General features: G+C 31.1%; 1 long non-coding RNA gene across 1 annotated transcript; it reads left to right on the top strand.

Annotated features, from left to right (window-relative positions):
- The first annotated feature begins 2,240 nt into the window (after positions 1–2,240).
- LOC106792645 lies at positions 2,241–19,150 on the top strand. The gene is made up of 3 exons (XR_001382324.1): positions 2,241–2,251; positions 15,717–15,720; positions 18,999–19,150. It is a non-coding gene; the product is annotated as an uncharacterized LOC106792645 (long non-coding RNA).
- The last annotated feature ends 5,619 nt before the right edge of the window (positions 19,151–24,769 follow it).

Genomic DNA, 24,769 nt, shown 5'->3' with positions numbered 1-24,769 from the left:
GATTTATTTTTAGGAAAAATTATGTTTGGTGTTTGGTATGTGGTATGGCAAATCCAACGACGTTCACCTGTAACAAAAAGAAAACTCTATTAATTATCTCCATTTTTAATAACCATTATAAATTATTGACGAGCAAAGAAACAACAAATAATAAAAAATATCAAATGACCAACGAACTATTCTCTCAAGATTCAATCATGTTATCGAATCATAGAAAATAATTCATTAAGTCTGTAGTTGCCCTCTTGAGCCACAATTAAGCCTCTTCGGCTTTTAGCCCCTTCTTTCTTCAAGCCTACTGTCGGACATTCCCTACGTGAGAGTACGAAAAGAATCTTTGACCAAAAAYGTCAATCGTTCCAAAAAGTATTCGCATAATTTGGCATATTACAACGATTAATGATATAGAATTAAAATCGTCCCTGATTATAAATGGAAAATAACCAAACCGACCCTAAAACAACCCTGAAAAAAAACAATGTGATTAGTAAAACATCCTGAGCTTTTTAGATAGAAAATAATTATTACCTTTTGGTCGAGAGATATCTCATCGCCGAAAGGAATATTATCAACTATATAAAATATCGATTCTATTCTAATACCATACCGTTATAATATGCAAAATTATGGTCGTACAATTTAGGAACAACTTAAAGACATTTTCACCCAATTACTCTCAATTGCTTATAACACTAATATAAATGAAATACATTTCACATTAAAATATATACATATGAAATAATTCCATTTATTTTCTTTCATAAATCTTTTAGAAATAATTCCGATGTTCGCTCGTTAATTGTGACTCTATTTATTAATTATAACAAAATTCAATCGCGTTTTCCGTTAGCTATCCTAGCTCATGGACAATCAACGAACTTAAAAGTTCATCGACTGTGCACATATTACACGAGCACATTTAATTGAATATCCGAGCAGTTAATTATGCTAATCGATGACCTATTAATACTTCGCACTTTTACTATTGAGAGTAATTAATCAAATTGAAATAAAAATAATACTAAAAATGCAATGCATTTCTTTGCAATATTTTTATTTAATTTATTCTTTATATTGAATTATATGAAACATTTCTCAAAGACTAAATCGCAATAGTGCGAAGTGCGAGTTATAATACTTAAAACTAAGTATCAATTCATCAAAGGTTTTGCGGATTTGATTTCGACTCTATCTCGTTCGAGATAGAATCGAAATAGAAATGAATTTCTTAAATAGTTGCAAATATTTTTCAATCATGATACATAATACATATTACAAAATTGTCACAAAAAAGATTGACAAGAGAGAGCGAGAGAGAGAGAGAGAGAGAGAGAGAGAGAGAGAGAGTCCACAAGCAAGATAAAATAAAAAGATATAATTTTGTGACAATTCCGCATAAAACCCGGAGGTGGGGACTCGCACTGAAAAGTGCAAGTATACCACGTGCCATWCCGGGGTCCTACCTACTTATAATTAAAGTTTCACATTTCCTCAAAAAAATATACATACATAACCCTACAATCACTCCCCGGTTCTTACACATACCACCATGGTGCAAAAGCCTAAACTAGAGAGTATGCCCCGGGGCACCTCCGACACCTCAGTTTAAACACGTTTTCTAAATTTATGAGAGTACGTACCAATTGCTGTAATCGTCTGTCAAGGCTAGTGATTATTGCATAAATGACTACAGCAAAAATACAAGTATAAACTAGTATACATGCATACTAGTGTTATACAAGTATGTTATAGTTTCCACAAATAAATGCAGTAACTCTGCTATGCAAAACGATTGTTAAAAAAAAAAAGTTCGTACCGTACGCGTGATTCTACAAGTTATTTTTATTCAATAACTTTAAAAAATAATAAGCGCGGTATTACGTATCGCGAAACGACGTACAATGCACACACCTAAACGCACACACGTGTGCAATGTACACCGTGCAATCACTAGCACAATGACAGACTCCAAATGGGGGTAAAAACTTATAACTAAATCTATACTAACCGTTTCTCACCCATACGTGTAACACCTAGGCACACGCATAAATGAGAACGCAGAAAGTATAGGGGGAAAAACGGGGATTAGTAAATTAGATGTTGAAAATCCTAATCTAAGATTTGATTAATATATAAAAATGTGTTCTCTCATAAATCTAAGCGGGCTATGACTCTACAAGTAATTTATAATGACTTTCAACAAGATTTTAAGAATTTAAAAAAATTAACAAAAATATCGGACGACTCTTTCGTTAAATGGCTGTTCTAATTAAAGAACTGGGTTTTGAGCAACCACTTAACAGCCAAAGTCTATCCGTCGCGAATATGTTTGTCTTCTTGCTCATTTTTTTATTATATCGAAAAATAAAATCGCGATTAAATAAACTAAGTACGAAGCAATGCATGTAAGACATTTATTACATGCTTTATTGGACGAAATCAAGTAAATTAATACTCGACTTCACCACTACTAAACGCGAACGAAACACGTAATAGAAAAAAAGTGCATTAATTAATTGCACTGTTAATTAATAATCCTTTTTTGGAATTACACATGTGCTCGTCAATAATTTTTTTGGAATAATTACAACCAGTAGCTCGTGCCGATTGGGACCTTTCATCCTCGGCATGATTGAGTACCGGAGAGACTTTAAATTTTAACTCACGACCTGGTAACTGTTATATTACATATATGTGACATTTTAAAATAAAATGACGTATGTACGCAATATGAACAATTAGCATTAGAAGTTCTGCGATGGCTCCAAAACACTCCTACTTCGTAGCAAATGGTCCAGCTACATCCCTCGTCCACCAGACCCATCGGAGAATTCCTCGATGCACTTTACCACACACTTCCGTGACTCTAATAACGCGGTAAACGAATATAAGAAACTATAAAWGAGTTTCTTATCGCGAAACCGAAATTTTTCTTATACGGCGAACAACACTGACTCTACATACGCGTATGATTTAAATTTAATTTACGCCCGCTCACTGACTCTACTTCGCGATGAAAAATTTTTCTTTTATTATTCGTACAAACACTGACTTTGCAACTACTTCAAAGACTGCATTGCACGCAATCAATGCAAACGAAAATTTCGCTCCCGATACGCGGTCACTTTTAACACTTCACTGATGCACTTCACTGATGCACTTCACTGACTCTACTTCGCGAACAGTCTGTACGACTGTTTTAAAATTAAGAAACTATAACTTTATATACGAACAAACTCTAACTGCAATTAACTGCATTGCTCGCAGTTAATTTAACATGTAATTTTCAAAAATAACGCGAACACGTACGCGAGACGCGAAATGCGACCGAATTTATTATTAACGAGCGAACGTGCTTCTAATCCGTGATTTTGAATTATATTTATAAACAATCAAACACTCCCGTACATTACTTCGCGCACGAATTGAAATGATGATCTGAAAAAGAAAGAGAAAAGGAACAATTAATAATCATTGTCGTAATAAAAGAATCTTTGAAACTTTTGTAGAAATATTGAATACAAAATTATACTTACTTCGAATCTTCATTGATGAATGCCCGATGGGTCTCCTACCCTTAGGATGACGATGCCGTAGACGGTTCCAACTAAAACGAGAAACTTACAAATTTCTTATCGCGACCACAGCGGCACTGACTCTACTTTTTACAACTGCATTGCACACAGTTAAAATATCAAACACTAACACATGCTTACCCTTCTGAAAAGAGAGAATAGAAAAAGACGATTAGAATCATTGTTATTGTTTAAAAATTACAAGTAATTATTAAAGAAATGTTTAATATAAAAATTAATTTACCTTTTATCTTCAGTGATGAATGCCTGATGGGTCTCCTACCCTTAGGATGACGATGGCACACGTATAAACCGAATAAAAGAAACTTTCGGAGTTTCTTTACCCGAAAAAACGARAYWTTTCCATACGGCGARCAACACTGACTCTAATTTCCGATTTTTCTTTAACGATGCAAACACTCGAGTACCTCATTGCCTACGCGCACGATTGCAATGATGTTCTGAAACAGAGAAAGAAAAAGAAAAATAACGATTAATATCATCGTAGTAATATAAAAAACACATTGAAATTATCATAAAAATGTTTGATAGAAAATTATACTTACTTGTAGTCTTCAGTGATGAATGCCCGATGGGTCTCCTACTTTTAGGATGACGATGAGTAGTAGACGGTAACAAAAATACAAAACTATAATAAAGTTTTTTATCGTGACCGAGACGTGCTTTACCGGTCGCACTGCACGTCAAAAACGACTGAAATAATGCATATAATTAGTATTCCTATAAAATAAATCGAGTATTATAAGGTGGAATATAATATGAAGGTAGTATTCAAGGGAAAACAATGAAATGGATTGTAATATGATATTAATTAGGAGAATGAAAGAAACTAATTATAATTATAATTTTTATGGTAAGCGATCTTTAGCTGGTTTTTACTTGCAATGGAATGTATAGCATATAAAATATGATAAACATTACACTGAAAGTAAAATACCATTGCCCGGGTCTAACCACGAGAAGGTAACTGCTTCCGAAGACCCACGAGGGATGTGCATCCTGAAGATGTCCACATTCAAATAAAATTGAAAAGATATAAAATAATCTAATCGAGAACGTCTTTTAAAGAATATCACTCTTAGTCCTCGCCCTAAAAATTTCATCTATTTGCGACTAACACTCTTCGACGTTTACATGTCAAAGTCTAACGGAAAATTAATTAAAAAACAATATAAGTTATCGGTAAATTTTATGTTAATGTATTGGCTAAGTAACGAAATTAAGTTTAAAAAAGTCATTTAAAGAAACATAAAATAAAAATATATTAAAATTTTTTTCTATTTATAGTACGTTAATAAGTATGTAATATTTAAACCAGTACATATGTGTTAAAACAAGCTGAAATGTAAAAAGATTGCGTTAGAGTATTGAAATAATTGTTAAATAATCGATAGAAGTGTCTATTGTTGTCTAAAATCTCGGTGTATAGCATCTAAAATCAAGTTTTAAAAAGTCATCTAAGGACATAAATGAAAAAAATATAAACATTATTTTCTATTTAAAATATGTTAATAGATAATGTAATATTTCAATTAATATATACGCGTGTTAAAACAAACTGCAATATAAAAGAGTGTATTAGAGAATTATAATAATTGTTAAATAATCGATAGAAGTGTCTGTTGTTGTCTAAAAGCTCGGTGTATAGGATCTATGTACCGTCCTCTTCGAAGTTTCCTGTTAGACTGAGTCATTGCCCTCTAGAAATTCGCTTTTATTGAAAGTTGTTTATATGACTTTCCGAATGTTACGCATGTGTATAAAAGGAATAATCCACCTAATCAATAAAATTTAAGATTATAACGTTCTGATTTTAGTATTTTTATCACTTTTATGTAATTATTTTAATGCTCCTGCACAGTGGTGACTTCGTGGGTAAAATTTAACCGTAATATAAGAAAAGTGCATTAGTGCATTAAAATAATAGTTAATTAATCGATGCTAGTGTCTATGCAATTTTTATACAATTGTTTAAATAAAACTACACTATGAAGATTATATCTTTATAGTTTATATCTTTATATCTTTATAGATTAATTACGACGATATCTTTGTTAAGAATTACGACGTTTAAAGTAACATAAAACATGACGAGTATCAATTATTAATTTACACGATTATATGATAGATACTTACGATTTTATCCTATTTCATTATACCTTATTAAACCTTTTAATAAACAATATTAAATATTAAATAAATCAATTTAAAAAAAAAATATACATAATATAAATCTTACAACAATTTCTTTTATATGAAAAATTAATTAAACAATTGAAAAAATTCAATACTGCGAATAAAGAAAAAAGTATTTGCTGTTCATAAGGAAAGTATTCGTTTGATTTGCGATAAACTTGAAACACAAATATTTTCGGAAATCTCTATTTGTATCGATTGATAAACAGAGAATATGACTACGCTCGAAATCGTATGAGCGAGTAAAAGAATGAATGAAATAGAGTATGAAAAGGTAAAGAGAATCAATATGTCGGTCTTGTGAGACAAAGAGAAACCAAATTAAAAGCTCTCTCTCTCTTTCTCTCTCTTCGTGTTTTCTCTACAGAGTAAGAATTCCAATTAAAGTGGCCCTAGCATACACACACATACACACATACACATATTTTCTCTCTTTATACGTATAATCCAATTGTTAAACGATGGTAGAAACTAGCTTTGGAAATCGCTAAATCAGAGGATCGAATAAATTCTTCAAATAATCTGCCGCATCTGGTGAATATTTTTGGAAAGCTTTTATACGATCGAATAAAGCTAACGCGCGTTCTATCAAACTTTTTCGACAAGTGAATTTTTCCCAAAATTTGTTCCCGTTATATTCAACTTCGTATCTCTTATTTTCCTCAATTTTGCTTAGAGGAAAATTATTTCGAGTATTTGATCATTCTTCTTAGTTTTGCCTTATCGAGAAAATATCTTATCGAATGATGTTAGAATTCAACGAACCGATACGATGTCTTCTAGATCAACCTATTTGGAGGATCAAAGGGTAAAGTAGAAGTTTTCTCTCTCTCTCTCTCTCTCTCTCTCTCTTTGCAAGAGTTTTAAGGACGATGTGCTTCAATTTCGTTTGCTTTCCAATCTCGAAAAGGAAGAAGCAGCAGGAAGAACTTCTTAACCGAAAATTTCTTGTAAAACTAGTAAAGCGGAAACTGATGGTTTGCTATGACGTTCTCTACCTATCCTTGTGTTCCTTTCCTTCATGTTTTTTCTATCTCTCTCTTTCTCTCTTTCTTTCTTTTAAAGAAGCATGCCATTTAATGGAAGGAAGATATAAAATTCAGGAATAAGAGGAAAAGGATTGAGCGGGTAGAAGAGTAAAGGAAGGGGAAGGGAGTTTCCTTCTGGTGATTACGAAGCATAGACCAGGAAAAAGATGAGAGCTAGTTTCTACCTTTTTTTTTTTGTTTTTTTTCTTCTTCTTTTTTTTTCTTCTTATCTTTTCCTCTTCTTTTCTCCAATCGATTTGCTCAAAAGACCAACCGGAGACGTCTCTTCGCTTGCCACTAAAATATTTCGATTTGCGGTTGCGCCTCACTCGAGAAAACTAACTAAAGGTTCAAAGGATATCCTTAGTCCAGTAGCTGAAGGAGAAAGGCAAAGCGTGGAAGCTTTTTCCTTTTTCCTCGTTACTATCAACTACTGAATTCTTCTGATATCTTTGATACTTGTGTGTGTGTATGTGTGTATATATATGTATTTTGAAAATGTTGATTTATCAAAGCCATATTTTTATGTATGATATTTTATATCTTGTTTTTTTACATTTAAAATGTTTATTTGAAATAAATGCCGTTATTGATCATTTTATTTCGTCAATAATCGTATATGTTTTTATATGAATTCATATTTACAATTATAATTGAATGGATGTTTGGTAGAAGGGCGTATGTTACATTCAATATTATACCAAACTCAAATTGGAGTATAAAAATGTTTTTTGTAAATTACATACAATAATGTATTTTAATTATATTTTACAATAGACTTTTTTTATTTTAAGTAGAAGAAATGGTGTATTTTTACAGCAGCATTTTATACAACATTTTTATTAAAACGAGCAATGAGCAATAAATTGTTTCAATATTTTCCTTTTTTCTAAATACTCGTTCATTTATCAAACTAATAATAATATTCGTTATAAAATATTAATAATATATCATTTGATTTCAAACTACGAATAAAAATAATAAAAAATACTAATTTTTTATTTATTTTTCGTAATGGATTGCAATTATTTCTGTTATTTACTTTCTCTATTCTTTTTTTTTCCTTTTTCAATCCTTCGAGAATGAATTCCCTTGGCTACGATTTAAGGGCCAAGCTCCGTTTGAAGAAAGCAGCTTACGTGGAAATAATTGACACAAAAGTATTTCAAAGATAATACGAATCATGAGTACTTAGACTTAGTTTCATTAATGTCTTCCTAATAATAGGTAGCTTGAATTCCTGTAAGGCCCTTCTTCAACATTCTGGCAACCAATTTCGTCTTGGTCGAAGAGCCTATTCGATGGTCGGTGATACTTTTTGCAAAGAGTGCCCTTTGTTATACGAGTACTCATAATATCGCAATATACCTTCATGTCAAACAAATCTTTTCTATCGGACTATTTTAAGTAGTTTTTCATTCTTTTCTTCTCTCTCTTTTTTTTTCTTTCTCTTTAAACAATCTACCTTTAATATTAAATTAATGATTTGTAATTTTTTTCATTAAGAAAAACTATTGTAAAATCAATTAATTATTCTTATTATTTTAAGATATTATGAATATTACAAAATTGTGTTTTATTCTAGTAATTAAATGAACGCGTGTGAACAATTTTATTAAAAATTGTAATAAATGAAATAGATAATAAGTAGATTTAGTAAATACGAAGAAAAAACAATGTTAATAAATGAAATTTATTCATGCGCGAAATATAAATCTTTTATAATCATATAATATATTTACGATAACTTTATTTTCTTTTGAAGAAAGTTAAGATATCGATATTTAAATAGCGCGAAAAATACTCTTGCTTCGTTGTTGAATTATTAGTTTCATTTTTATTTTTGTGTTGGACAAATACTAACATATACACGAAAAACGTTTTTCTTGTAATACATCAAAACATATGAAAACTTTAATACTTTACTTTCAACATCTTATTCACTTACTCGTTCGTTATTATATGCAGGATATCTGCTTTCTCCATTCTCCGATAGGAAAGTTATATTCGTTTCCGCATATTTCTAAGAATAATTTCTGCCCTATTAAAGTTGTGAAAAAGTTAAGCTCGAAGCAGCGGGCATAGTTCGGTGTAAGTTACATTATGCGAATCTCAATTTCGCGAAGGAAACCCTTTCGTCAAAGTTTCTAATAAAGTTTCACTTCTTCGTAATCGTAAGAAATCGAGTAAAAGATAATTAATTATTAGAAGAAAAATGAAAGAAAAGATAGGAGATAAAAAAAAAACAAAAAATACGTTATCTAATAAGATTGGTCGTTGGAATAATTGAATTACGCGTAAGTAATGTCGTTAATTAAAACAAGATAGAAGCCTTTCTTTCTCACTTTCGTTTGATCCTACACGAACACGACTGAAATTCGAAGGCTTCTACGAATTTCTTCTTTTTTTTTTTTCATTAAATTTGTTTCACGAAAAAATAATACCAAACATTTCCATTTACGTAAGATTAAATTAATAACAATTAATTTTTATAAACATATTTCTAATCGTCGATCAAACCTTTTTATAAAATTAATATCAACATTTACTATCGATAATACAACGACAACAACAACTATAAAAAAAAAAGAGAGGTAAAAATAAAAGAATTTCTCTTCTACAGTATAGATCATCCAATTACTATATAATAAATAACGATAATCAATATATCAGAGAAACCTATCAATAATGAATTAACCCGGCAAACGCTATGAATATTAAAACACCCTACGATAATCTATAATATTCGTTAGACTAGATAACGCGCGTCACGTTCACATAAACAATATCTTCTTTATCTAACGCTTTGAACATCGTTCCATTAGTCTGATGTTTGAATTTTATCATCAACCTGATAACGAACAACGAACGTTCCATAAGATTACCAAATCACGATACGTCGATATGTTGCTCTAATGAAGCGCGAAAGCTGTAATTGCAGGCACGATGGGAATGATTTAACGATGTTCCTTTCCCGGCGCGATAATGGACCAGCTCTCCCACGGGATATAAGGTATAGTAGAAAGACAGAGAGAGGGAAATAGAAAGAGAGAGAGAGCTTGCGTTGTGATCGTTCGAATCAGCCAATGGTACCTAGCATTGGAATTACCGTTAACGCTGGAATTCGATTTGTAGCGTTTCCTAGTCGAGCCTTTGCTCGTTACGCTTCCACACCCCTAACCTAACCCTCTTTCCAGCTTCTACCTCATCCCAATATCCCCCTTCCCTCTTTCCCCCATCATCTATCCCTTCTATCTATACAATGACTCAACTACCAACTCGTAACTCGTATTCTCTTACACGGATAAATACTGGATCTTGTTCGTGTAAGCTCTGAGAACCGATCCACCCTCTTTAAAAGCTTACTTCTTCTCTTTCTTCTTATATTGTTGCTTTCTCTTTTTTATCTTTTTCTTGATTTCTTTTCTTTTTTTCATTATCTTTCGTTGTTTCTTTCTTTGGTTTTCTTGAAAAGATTCCTCTCACCTCGGAGAAAGGAAGAAAACGATACACGCTTGGTTCTACGAATTCTCGTTTATTTCTTAGAGTAGTTACTAATCAACGCCATTCAATGTACCAGAGGCTAGCGTTATCCTACTCTTCTCTCTCTACTCTATTCTATTCTATTCTATTCTATTCTATTCTCTCTACTCTACTTTTTTTTCTTTCTTTCTTTCTTTCTCTTTTTCACTTATCTCCACGGAATCGTGTACCATCGGTCTTACGATTGAAAGCTGATTGAATCGAAGCTACATAAATGTTTGCGGATTAGCTATTTACTTCCCCGTAACCTTAACACGTTCATTGTTTTCTTATTTCTATTTGTTTGATCTATTTATTCTTATATCTGAGATGTAATATAGATTATTTAAAAAAATAAAAATAAAAATAATTAATCATATTTTTTTTATCTATTTTTTATTCGTCTGATATTTTTTCTTTTGTATTCTTTCGAATACGAGGTTCAGGATTATTGTTTTTTTCTCCTCGTTGTTGCGTTTTTACGATTAGGTTCAAAAAAAAAGGCAAAAGATTTGGATTATCGCGAGGATGTTTAGGTGTACGTTGAAACTTTGAGGATCCATTTAACAATATTGCTTTTCAATCTTATTCAATTTGTTTCCGATTGGTCGACACGATAAGTTAAAGTCGTTTCTTCAAATGCATTAGAGAGAAAGAGAGAGAGAGAGAGAGAGAGAGAGAGAGAGAGAGAGAGAGAGAGAGAGAGGGAGAGGGAGAAAGAAAAATGGTATGATTTTAATTTTATTCCCCGATATAATTCATCCTTCGTGTCTAATGCACTCGCAAATAATGCATTTTCGTGCTGCAGACTTTGAGTGCCTTTTCTCCGTACCTACTCTTTCTCTTTCTCTCATTTTCCCTCTTCCTATTTCTCTTTTTACTTCCCTTTTTATAGATGTCACTGACGACATTAAAATTATGACTAAAAGCTGTGAAAACGTTGATAAGAATTTACACGAAACGTCGCTTCCTTTCTATCGAATCAAATTTCGTGTTATTTTACAAAGAATTTTTTATCCTTGATAACAATCGTCCTAATTAATACGAGAAATATACAAATACTGCATACTACTATTAGATATTAATACTACATTAGCGTACATGCTTAAGAATATTTCATTTCTCATAAACATATACGTAGCATTGAATAAATTGTATTTACTTTTTATTCTCAATTTTCACATCACGTTTTTGACACGTTTTTTACTTGAATATTTAATGGATATCTAAAGCTTCTCAAAGTAAACGCATATTTTTGATTAATAAGAATTAATTTTAAAGAACAAATAACAACTGTACAATATTTTTCGTATAAAAATTTAGAAAAAGAAGAAACAGAAAAAGGGAGACTAAGAAAATGAAGGAAGTAAGAAAACAAATTTGTTAAGACCGTGGATCTTTAAAAAGAAAAAACCAAATAATCTAAATGGTACAAGGACGATGGTGGGCTGCTTCGTTGTAAGCTGGTTTTATCTCTCTCTCTCGAAGAGAGTAAACAAAGCATCATTTGAGATGAAAATGTAAAACGTCGTATGTTGCAAGTGTACTTACTTATATCCATATATATACATATGTATATGTATGTGTATGTATTTATGTATATAGACATTGTACAAGGTAGTAGCAGGTAATATGTACGAATTCGTAATAGAGCACATACGCATACGTACATAAAGTATTAGATACATATGTATATATACATTTACAAGTGTGAGCGCATAATAATGCATGCTATGGTGATACTGGATTTATATAACTTATATGTATGAAATATAACGAATGCAGAATACGTGCCAGAAAAACGAACGCGCCCGAGGTCACTTAGGAACAAGACCGGGCTCATTTTTTATCTCCTGTTCTAGGGTTGCTTGCTAGGAAAGAAAAAGAAAGAAAAAAAAGAAATAGAACAAAAAAAAAGAGAGAGAGATAGCTATTATCATGAAAAGAATGTTAAAGAGAATCGTGACGACAAAAGCCGACAGTTTTCTACGCGTCACCGGTAGATATATTTCTTCTTCTATTTTTGTTATTTTGTTTTGTTAAACTAATTTTCGTTTGTTGTTATTATTTATATATAATTGGCTTATATGTGAATATGATTTTTCTATTGAAATTGCTTCGAATTGTTGTTAATATATGAATGAAAAAAAAAACTTCGAGTGCAAAGGGTTATAATATATCTTTCATTTTTATATTAATAACAAATAAACAATCCTATATCTTATTAGTTCAAGTATGTAGATGTATAAAAGATTAAAAGACTAACCACACAGGACAGTTGACTGCGTGATTTCTCTTCTATCGCACGAACAGTTCCGCAGCCCGTCCTTTGTGGTCGACCATCCTGTTCCTGACTACGCTAACGCCCTTCCCCACTCTTCTTCACTCACCCAGTTTCTCTTTGTTGACGATCAGTGGTTCGAAGGTTTCACAAGGTCCTAGTGGTAAGGCTGCATGTGTCCTCTGTCCCTATCGGTTTACGGATAGATCTCTTTCATCGTTTAACTTTGTGGTTTTATTTGTTGTGCTGTTGTTATTACAACCTGGACCACAGGATACGAATTCCTATCGAATACGAATACGAAAGACTAATGAAAACTGTTTTCATTTAGAAGATTAAATATTTTACATGATAATTATCATGAACGTATTTTTTTAATGATATAAAACATCATAATATGAGAATCAACGAGGAATAATGTTCGAGAAAATTAATTTTTCAAACTTTATTAGTTATTGAATATTTGTGAATTTGGTCTTGTCATATTAAATATTTTTGAGAGGATAGATAAGAAGAGGTGATTTTTATCTTTCAAATGGTGTTTTTTTCAAGTCTCTATGTTGTTTCGTTCCGGAGATATAAGTTTTTAGAAATTTCATTGAAAAAATGCAATGAACTGATGACGTGTACGAGTCGTAGTAAATAGTAGTACGTACCGTTTACGTCGAACAGCTGATCATAGTAACGTAAATTCCAAGAATCTATGTAGGTCAGTGGGTCAATATCCATTCAAAAATAATTACTAGATAAATAGTAAAATTTAAATGCATAATTTTTAAATTAGAATATCTCTGGAATTAATAATCGTAGAGACATGATTCAAAGCTTGTTGTAAATGACAAAGCTTCATCTATATTATTAATAACAATTCATAAATAAATTGTTATAAACAATTTGTTATAAACAATTTTTATAATCAATCTTTTTTAAATTTGACACTAATCATTTCTCATACGCTTACTTACCTATGTATAGTTAACAAATTGTTATAAACAATTGTTATAAACAATTAATATAATAAAAAAAATTTTTTCTCTGTATAATTTTAATATTAAATAATACACGTATATCTCTATGCATATATGCAGGTGTGATAATTTATTGAAAACAATTATTATAAACAATTTCCTATAAACCGAAACGATGTAATTAACATGCATATATATATATTAGTACATGCACATTTATTTAATAATTATCATAATTAAATCAATATATACATATTCATATTTGACAGTTTATAATATGTACTATTATAAACTACCCTTGGCAAAATAATTTTTTGTGCGACGTCGAAACTGTCTATTCCAGTGTGAATTCAAAGCAGAGAGCTTGTATAATGCAAAATAATATGAAGAAGAATATATGTATGTGTAAGATACAGTTAGTGTGAGCAGGATAGCGATAACTCTTTTTCGTTGCACCCTTCATAGGACGAATATTTTTCCTAGAAATTATGTAGGTCAGTATGTCGAACTCTTTTCACGAATAAATTTATGTCAACGTACGTGTCTCTATAAATCGATCTCCGTACGAAACAAAAGACATTTTTTATTATTTTTTTTATTTTTAAATTAAAAAAGAAAAAACCGGAATAGACTTTTACGATTTATATGTATAGGTTTACGTAACAAATTTTACTTCAACTAAAAATTTGAAATATTCGTTTCATGGATTGAAATTAAATGTAAATTTTTATTTGGTGTAAAAATCATCATAATTTTTTATTAAATTAAATGACGAATGTTATTAAAGATATCATTATTATCACGTTCTTGTATGATTAACGACATCTCATTATTTATATTTCGCATAACATTCATAAATTCACCCGAATACATATGCACACGCAAATTATGGCTATTAAACTGTTATAAATTTACGAAGTGATAACGAAGAAATAGGAAAGCTAGTTGATTCTTCATTCTCGTCATCTTGCAAGTAGTTGAAATTATCAGACATATCTCGATGTATGTTATAACACCCGTCGTGTTACATACTTTCTGACGTAGTACGTGTAAAGGTACGTCTACCAGAACTAGACACTATAACGTACTCGATCTTGCGTACGTGCCAGCAATGATAAGTTGGATGCTCGATAGAGTAGTGATAAATTTCTTCTACGATCCAGACTTGAATATCATTCGTTCTTACATTGAACAAAGAACAAAAAAAGAAGAATAAAAGAAAATTAGAAAGAAAGAAAGACAGAGAAAAGAAGATAGTGGTTGGAATAAAGTTGTATTTTAAGCGCAAAGTAAGCACAAAAATAAATGCTAAAGATACAAATTTTATTTTGAATATGAATGAAACCCAAAAAATCAATGAATAATTAAAAATTATTATATAAAAATTATTGAAATAACATACTTACAATAAAATGTTATTAATTTATTCTCAATACTTAACTATAATTATCGATTAAAAGAATTGATATGTTGTAAATATATTTTGTAGTAAATTTAAATACGTTTCGATGAATTCGAAAAGTGTTTCCTATACGATTTTTGAATGTTAGTTCCGTGTTTGATCCGATGTTATTTATTTGTCTCAGTTGGTAAGAAACTTTTGTATTCGTACAGTACGTGGACGATCATCAATGGTTGATTTTTGCAAAATGCGCACTAAGGTGGAATTCTGTTATATTGAGGTTCGAGAGAAAGAGACAAAGAAAGAAAGAAAGAAAGAAAGAGAAAGATATAGATAAGGGGGTTAAGAAGAAAATAGTTCGTGAAGCTTCTGAAATATTTCTAACGCAAAGGAAGACCACCGCCATCATACTGCGGTCTCTTATAAGCAGGAGCAGCCATTGTGCCCGTTGAGAATACGTAATGCTTTTGGCTTCCGCACACCTTCACATCCTCGAACTTCCACTTCCTCTTCTTCCACCTCCCATTCTACTCTCACTCTCTTTCTCTCTCTATCTAACGTTAGTTTATCTTTCTATCTCCCTCTCTCTTCCTTTTACAAATTATTGTCCGATCGTTCGGTACCCACCACTACGATGAGGTTCCATCCCCCATTCGATAAAGCGATACGAAAGTGAGACAAGGTACAAAAGGGAATTGAAAAAGAGAGAGAGAGAGAGAGAAGGAAGGTAAATTCAAAATTTGAAATTCGGTGCTCGCGTAAAACGGGGCAGCGTTCGTGAAGCATAGTAATAACGGGTTGATAGAAATTTAGAATATGAATGGAATCTTTGATCTAGGATGAAACTTGTTATCATTTAAATAATCGATACATATATAATACACGATGACATTGTTTCTTTTATACACGGATATCGTTCACTTCGTTTCAATTTCATTTGAAATGGATTACAATCAAACGAAATATTTAAAGTAAAAGAAAAAGATAAAGAAATACAAAAAAAAAAAAAAGAGAATTTTATTTCATTTTTATATAATTTGCATATAACGTTATTGACCGAAAAAATAATGTAAAAGGGTCATTAAAAGCATTGGTAATTTGCAGTAAAATGTAGAGTACATACATATATACGTGTGAATAATTTCAAACATGTAAATGAAATTGTAAATGCAATCGTTTTTAATGGGAAAATTTGTATGTAAAATAATATCGATAAGAGAGTATATTTCGCTCTCTTTTGATTTTTATTTTTTGTTGTATTCCTTTCAAATTTATTTGTCCTATAAATTCGTAACGTTCCTGTTTTATAAGCTTATTCTCGATTGCGATGCTACCTTATGATTTATTTCCTCTTTCTCTTGTTTAGTTCTTTTTCTTCTTCTTCTTTTTTTTTTTTTTGGTTACATATTCTTTTTTTTTCTACGGTCGTTTTCTACGGTCACCAGGCAAATCCACGTGAGATTCGGTGGGTAGCTGGCAGGCCTGTTACCAGCATACATTTGCATACGTTTTCGAAGGGTCGCACGGGCTCATTCGTCATTCTGTATCGCGACGATGTAGTTGTGGTTACGATTTACCCGGAACCGTCCTATACCATCAGCGTTATATTCTTTTCCTTTTCTATTCTTCTTTCTTTTTCTATTTCTCTTTCTATCTCTTTCTCTACGTCTCTTCGTCTCTCTTGCATTTAGTCTTTTCACCACGCGAGAAATAAACGAAATGGCGTGGAAACCGAAATCGAAGTGATTATTCGTCCGATACGAGAATCCCATTCTAACTTAGCTAATTTAAAAGTTCTTCCAATTTCAGAATTGTCGATACACTTTTTTCGTAAAAACAAATACGTTGTCGACCAACAAAAATAGGAAAAAAAAACAAAACAAAACGAAATACGAATAATAGTTATATGAGAAGAGTTATAATCCGAGAAGTTGAGTCAGAAAAATTCATGTAATACTTCTTGTTAAACGCGAAATGTTAATTTAAAAAGTCTTTTAAGATTTTTTACTCTTTTTTGTTTTTTTTTATTTAAAATCTCTCGGTAATTGGGCGAAAGAATTTAAGGTCAATTTTTTCAGATTTTAAATTATCGGATATATAAAGTAAGAAAAATTCGCGTATTCTTTTTACGCTTCTTTTTTCCTTTTTTTTTCTTTATTAAAGAATTATAAGTTAAAAAGCTTTCTAAGTTTTCCTTCTTGTTTACTTTGAAACCTTTATGAAAGTTGCGCGAAAGAATGCGAGAAACATTATTGGTTGTAAAATATCTGAAAAATAGAGTAAAACAAGTTCACATTCTTATTTATTTCTCTTTCTTTTTAAAAATTTTCGAAATACAAAATAAAGAAAGTTTAACCGCTTACCAAAGAAAAAATAAGTTTACGTATTTTGAGCTCGTATAATTCGATATACTCAAAAAATTAAGACTTTGATCTAATGTAAGAGAACGAGAAGCAAGTAATGTTAACTAACAATATTTATCTTTCTCTGAGAAAAACAAAGGTAATATAAAATAAAATAATCCCATGGAATGCAACGAGCCTTATTTAAACTTTTCGCAAGAAGTTTAACGAACAAATAAATAAATAGAAACTATTTAAAGAAATGTAAAGAGAGAAAAAAGGAAGCAAGGAGAAAAAAGAAAAAGAAAAAGAAGAAAAGTAAAGAAAAGAAAAGAAAAGAATAGAAAAAGAGAGAATGAAGAATGAAGAACAAGTTTGACAAGTTAAACAACTTTCAATAAGAATGACAATCCCTTCGTCGATCGGAAGGGGTACGGTACGGTCCACCTTCATTGAGTCCTTTGCAAATTTTTCTTCTTCTCTTCCACTTTTTTTCTTCTTTCTTCATCTTTTTTTTCCCCGAAAGAACTCGGTTGGGATCCTTATATTCTTGAAAAAGCGACAAAATGGAACACGCGCCGTCGAGACGGCATTGCGGGTACGGTAATACGGTAGAAGAAGAAACTCGAAGGAAAAGGATATAACCTTCATAGAGAGGAATGAAAAGGGCTTTCGAAGGGAAAAGGTAAAAAGAGGGGGGGAGGGGAAGGGGAGGGAAAGAAGCAGAGCCAGGGATAGAAGAAGAGAAAAACGTGGACGAGGTGGAGGAAGAGGAGGAGGAGGAGGTGAAGGAGGTGGCAAAAGAGAGGATAGAAAAGAGGGAGAGGGGTGGAGGGTGAATGCACGAAGGTGCTTACCCCGACGAGGAGAGTAGCTACTGCAAAAGTTACTCGCTGGAAAATATACAGCCTGTGCTTTCAGGAAGCTCGGATTATCGGAAAAGCGGCTTGGAAATACGAGTTAGCGCGAAGGCGTATCCTTCTACGGCCACGAACTTCTCTCTCTCGTTTTACTCTCTCTTTTTCTCTTTCTCTCTTTCTCATTTTCCTTTTACTCGTATCGATTGCACGGGAGCAAGAAACGAGAACGTTTCGTTCCTCGAATTAAGTCTTCGATTCGAGTGGCGTGGCCAGTTAAAAGGTTCCTATTATATTCTTGAAATCCTGCCTCGCTTATCGAAACGTTCCAAGAATACAATACCTGGAAAACTTGAGACTTTTATTATTGTGTTGGTTTTTTTTTTTTTTTTGTATTTTTCTTTAATCAATCCTTTTCCAAACGGACGCGAAAGTAAGATCCCAAAAGTTGAATAATCGTGCATTAATCAATGCCATTGTTGGAAATAATTAAAAAAGCAATTGCAATGGTCAATATTTTGTTATCGAATTTTATACGTAGGAATTTTTCTATTGGAAATAAATTTTATTTCCTAATAGAGAAATACGTATGTATTTCAAAAAGAAAAGAAAATAAATTACAATAATCTATCAATCAATTTAAAGTTTTTTTAATCCGACTATTACGATTACGTTTGCACGTTTGTATTGTATTTTTGTATGATATATTATTTGGTAAGAAATATCGTTTTAGGATTAAAAGAATTTTATTTCTCGTAGAAACGATCGTACCGTACGATAACTCGAATCGTTTTTTAATGTTGCAGGCGTACGTTGACCTTGTAAAGGCATGGGGTTGGAAAAGCTTTACCATCATATACGAGAACAACGAAGGACTGGTGCGATTGCAGGAGCTTTTAAAAGCTCACGGTCCGAGCGAATTCCCCATTACTGTTAGGCAACTCAGCGAGGGCTCGGAATATCGGTGAGTTTTACGCATTTCCCACTCTACCCGTACCATTATACCTGTTCTTTTCTTTTTTTATTTTCTTTTTACCTTCTGCATCCACTCACTTTCCTTTTTAGCAAAACTGAAAAGAATATGAAGAGGACGTATATACGTTACCCATCGTACGCATCAATCTGTTCTTCCCCATTTTTATGTTTTTTCTGTTTTTCTTTTCATACATTCAACTTTTTAACGGCAACCAAAAAAACTCTATATCAATTATATTTTAATATTTATTTTATTTGTTTTTTTTTAAATAGTTTACTTTAAAAAAAATGAAACTTACGCGTGGGAATGTTTTATCGATAGAAAATAACAAAATATGCGAGAGTTTTCAAATATTTGCGCGTTATTTGCGCGTTAACAAATTCGTCTCGAATAATATAAACAAATTACGAATGAAAATTTGTGTGAGTAAATATTTTTGTACATTTCGTTAAACATTGTAATATTTTACGAAATGCTTAATATAGAGATAATATAATAGGGGTGGGAGTGATATTTTTTCCAAGCATTATTATGCAAATTCGAAATCCTTGTGCATCGCGTGCATCCACCGTATGCCCGGAATGATTTTGAATTTTCCAATTTGAAAATGGATATTCTTGAAAGCGATCATTCAATTCGTCAGAGCTAACAATTCCTCTTTCATTAACTCCTTCCTTTCTTCATGCCTCCCCCCTTCTTCCCCTCACCACCTATTTTCAAATGAAATAGAGATCGCATTTCGTAGATTGAATATAGGTACATATTTGTATGAAACCAGAGATGCGAGTTCGAAATTTCGATTTTCAACGAACGCATTACTTATCGTTTTGCAAAAACGAGAAGTGGTAATTTACTAGTTTCTTTTTCTTTTTTTTCGTTCTTCTTTCTTCACCCGCTGGAGGCTAAATCGCTTTACGTTCGGATTTTTCTAGATTTCTATGCATAGCATTTTTTTTTATTTTTTTTTTGTTTTCAATATCACACTTTACGACAGGAAAAAAAGAAAAGAAAAGAAATAGTACTATAATCCGTGTCGTTTGAACGTTGGATACCAAAAATCGAAAGGTTTTCTTTGCAAATTTTTCAATGTTTTTGACTTATTTTATATATGTTAAAAAGAGACTGAAATAAAAATATACTTTTTCAAATAAAAAAAGGAAAAAAGGAAAAAGAAAATTCGACACTCTCTCCGCGACGATCCGAGCGTCAAGATTGAACATTTCTTTTGTATTCTAACCGTTTTTCTGTATTTCTAATTATAACCGTTTATTTTATTCTTCCTCTCTCGTGTTAACGATTTATTTCTGCCCTGTTCTTATGTTTTACGCTTAAGTTAGGCATCCCTTCAACCCCGTTTCTAAGTCAGAAGGGTCACATATTATTAGACCAGGTCTTATCGATTCGACAAATTTTTCGACGAATTTTATTATATCGAGAACGGGCTAATAGTTCTGAAAATATTTCTTAATATCAACTCCATACATTTTTTTTATTCAATACATCATACGTTACTTTTTTTAATTTTTAAAGAAGACAAATTTTTGAATCATATTTTATATATTGGAAACATTTTACCCAACCTGTATTCAAAATGTTTGTCGATAATTATACGAAAATTAATTCAATTAATTTGAATATTAGTAATAATAATAATAATAAATTAAATCAATTTTACGCGGATACTATAATCCTGTTGTTTAAAATTTATATTTATTTATTGATATTTGTTGATCATCAGTAGAATATTCAATTAATTCAATTGATAAACTCGAGAGACGGAAATAAATACGTTTTTACGAAAAACTCGTCGTTTTACATTTTTAACACTCGTTAAAAAAACTATTAACAAAATAAAAAATATAAATAAAAATAAAAAGAGAAGAAAAAACCGTAAAATTTTTAAAGGTTTATATATATATATATATTGCTGTCGGATGTAATTTCAAGACTGGCAGGAAGTTGAACGTCGATCAAATTAACGAGAGTGCACACATCTGATGGGAAATGCGATCGATGTTAGCTCGTATGCGGTACCAACGCACCATTTCAAATTAAACGTCTGGCTCGACGCCTTGTCCGCAGTGATCTTACGTGACCATCGGATCGGTAACACGTTTATTCGATCGGATTACACGTTGACCGAATTTATAGTCTTATATTCGATCAAATAACGTTGGACAAAAAAATTAATAATATTTAAAAAAAGAAATAAAATATAAAAATATAATAAAATACACCGCTGACGAATGAGAAATATATACGCGCTCATTTATGCACAATTAAATTAAATTAATTATAACATATTTAAATAATAATTGTATAAGAATTATTATTTTATCATTATTGTTTAACTGCATTTAATGATATTTATTTAATTTGTATATTTTAATTACAAGAATAAATAAAATAAAAAATAAAATGACACACTGGAGAGCAAACGAGCATACCTAATAAAAAAAAATTTAATAATATAGATATTAATCTAAACAATTATGTAAAATTACTCTCTCTCTCTCTCTCTCTATCTCTCTCTCCAGCATAGTATCGTTAATTATATTTATTAATATTTATTTAATTTTATTATTTTAATATTTTAGTATTCTCCAATTAAATAAGTGATAATAATTATTCATGTATTATAATTATTGATATGCTTTAATTTTTAATATAAAACATTTGATCGGGCATTTTAATTATCGTTCATTTTTTTCAAATACGATCGAACATTTATGATAACGTTTTTATGTAATGTTTTACATATAAGATCTGGGATCAACGACATGTTAAAATATGAATAGGAAATGTATCCTTCTTGCATTTTTATCTCATCTTTTATCAAATATATGTATATATGTATACAAATAGGTAGACATATATGTATACTCCAGTATTTGTATAAAGTATGTTCGTAAAAAGGTGAGGGTTTAGTGAAACGTTTAAAGAAATACATCCGTACATCCTTCTTTCCATTCTCGTCGGTTTCGCGCTATCTGCTCGTTGAGGAAAATTCTCTCTTACGTTACATTATTCATAAAGATTCAGGACAGTGACAGTGACTTATCGCGAATGCCCTTCAACTGGAAAGAGAGCAACTACAGGATTTGAATAATTCAGTCAAAGATTCGGTAGGACCCATTCGTGTGGTCCTTTTCGTATAATAATTCATGATTTTTCTCAAAAACACATCTAAACCTTCATAAAATCTCTCGAGTAGCTTGTATATTTCTTTTTTTTTCTTTTCAAAAATTATAAAATATTGCGTAAGGGTCAGTAGTATAAACGATCCTCAATTTTTTTAAATTTTAATATTTAAAAAGATGCATTTTTTTTTAATGTCATTTCAAAAATATAAATATGTACGCATTTCTGAATGAGAGTAAAATCTAACGTAAACATAAAATTACTTTTATCGTATTTCTTTTTTATCTGAAATCATTTAGGAAGAAAAAAATTTCTAACGATTTTTTTATAAATAAATCTATTTTCTGTGTCGTAAGAAAATTGTTTTTTTTTCTTATTTTATTTTTAAGTTTGAATGATTCAAATACATTTAAGGGATGTAAAAAATCCTATAAATGTTAACTTCATATTATGAATCCTTCCAAATGTGTTTTCATGTCTCACTCATAGAATTGAAAATCGGGGAGTTAATATGGAAACTGTAGAAATGATGTGGGATTGAAATAACAGTGATAGCTATGATATGATGTTAGTTGTGGATACGGAAACAAATCCATTCTTTATTTTCAACGAAAGGAAACAGAAGGAAGCCAACCTAGTTGGCTTCACATTTGGTTCGACAAAAAAAAAAGTTTTCACGTTCGTGAATTGTACGAACATAGTTCATGTGAGTTCACAGTATCATAAAAGATAGAAGCTGTTAGTATCGGTAACAATGCTTCCGATATTCTACATATATATATCATATTAATATTAATATGACGTCCAGCTACTTTTCATATTACATTTTTCCGCCTTAACACGTTAACTGCCGGCACTTTTTATGTGATTTTTCTACCAAGCCTACACTTTTCTTTTATTATGGCATGCAAATTTTATTGATGTAGATTGAAGGAAGAATTATATATTTATTTTAAATTGTCAACATACATATCTCTTGAAATCTTATTTACATAGGATTATTGATTAATATAAGAATAGAGAGAGAAAGAGAGACAGAGACAGAGAGTGAGAGAGAGAGAGAGAGAGAGAGAGAGAGAAAGAGAGAGAAAGAGAGAGAGAGAGTTGTCTTATGCGTTGCACGATTCAGGGTAATGTAACCCTTAGAAATATATATAACAGCTCTATTGATCAGTATCGAAAATTTCTCGAGACTACTGGTAGGAATAAAATACATATACAAAACAACACCCCAATTTATTATTCAATATAATTACAATAGAATCTAACGACATCAAATCGAGATTAAAAATTAAAAAAGTAATATTACAAAAAAATATCCAATAAAAAGGAATACAAAAAAAATATGCAATAGAAAGGTATTTTTTATTTATATATACGAAAGTGTGAAACGTATAAAAAGGAAAAACACGACAGAAAGAGATAAGAAAAGAAGGTAGAAAGACGTAGCATAGATTTCACAAGGGAACAATAGTGAATTGGTGAAGAAATGTGAGATAAAGAAGAAAGAAAGGGCAAGGATTGTGAAGAGATGAGGAGGGGAAAAGGAAGTGGCGCTAGGGGTTGGTGGTTCAAGGGATAGGACACACACATTTCTCTCTTTCTCTCTCTCTCTCCCTCTCTCTCTCTCTCTTTCTTTCAACACGAACGTCTCACATCAGAGAGAATCGTCTTTTCTTTTTGATACGCAAGTCATTCGATACGCTCGACGAATCGAGAAATCGCGTGTACGCGATTCTTTCTGTTGAGTTGACAGAAGATACGACGAAGGAAGGGTTCTTACTCTCTGTTAGGAGTTTTGATAAGAGTTAACGTTGTGTTTCGACGTCAAATTGATTCCCCTTATCTATTTTCTTTCGAGATCAATCGAACTCTTCTTACGACCTCTAGCCTTGCTACTACTCTCAACGAAAAATCCCAATAAAATCTATTTTTCATGAACTTTGATATTATTTTACACTTTCAAATGATAGTTTACTTTATATGATACATGTGCAATCATTATGAAATAAAATGTTTAAGATCCTAACATGGAAACTCATTGATTATTGTATTATTTTTGCTGATTTCTTGGGGACTGGAACCAATTTTCTATTTTTCCATAGATGCAATATATTTATTTACACGAATTTTTTTTACACGTATTTTTCGGAAACGTATATATCGTGTAAAAAAAAAAAATTAGGTGTATATATATATATTTTTTTAAATTATTATGTGTATTAGTATTTATAAAAATATCTATACTGAGATCAGTTTGTGAGTTTATAATTTTCTATCTGAGACTTGAACTTTTATCAATTCTCTTATCATCGAAGATATTAATATTTGATCCAACTTTTTCGATATTGTTAAAATTACATTTTATGTTAGTAGCCCAGTCAATAAGAGGTGAAGGAAAAACTTTCAGGTAGAAGTTCTCGACAGTTTGATACAAAGGTAATTCGACGTCGCTGAATC

This window comes from Polistes canadensis, unplaced genomic scaffold (genome assembly GCF_001313835.1).
Source record: "Polistes canadensis isolate GaletaPanama2010 unplaced genomic scaffold, ASM131383v1 scaffold_515, whole genome shotgun sequence".
NCBI lineage: Eukaryota > Metazoa > Arthropoda > Insecta > Hymenoptera > Vespidae > Polistes > Polistes canadensis.
This window is presented reverse-complemented; position numbering and strand designations above follow the sequence as displayed.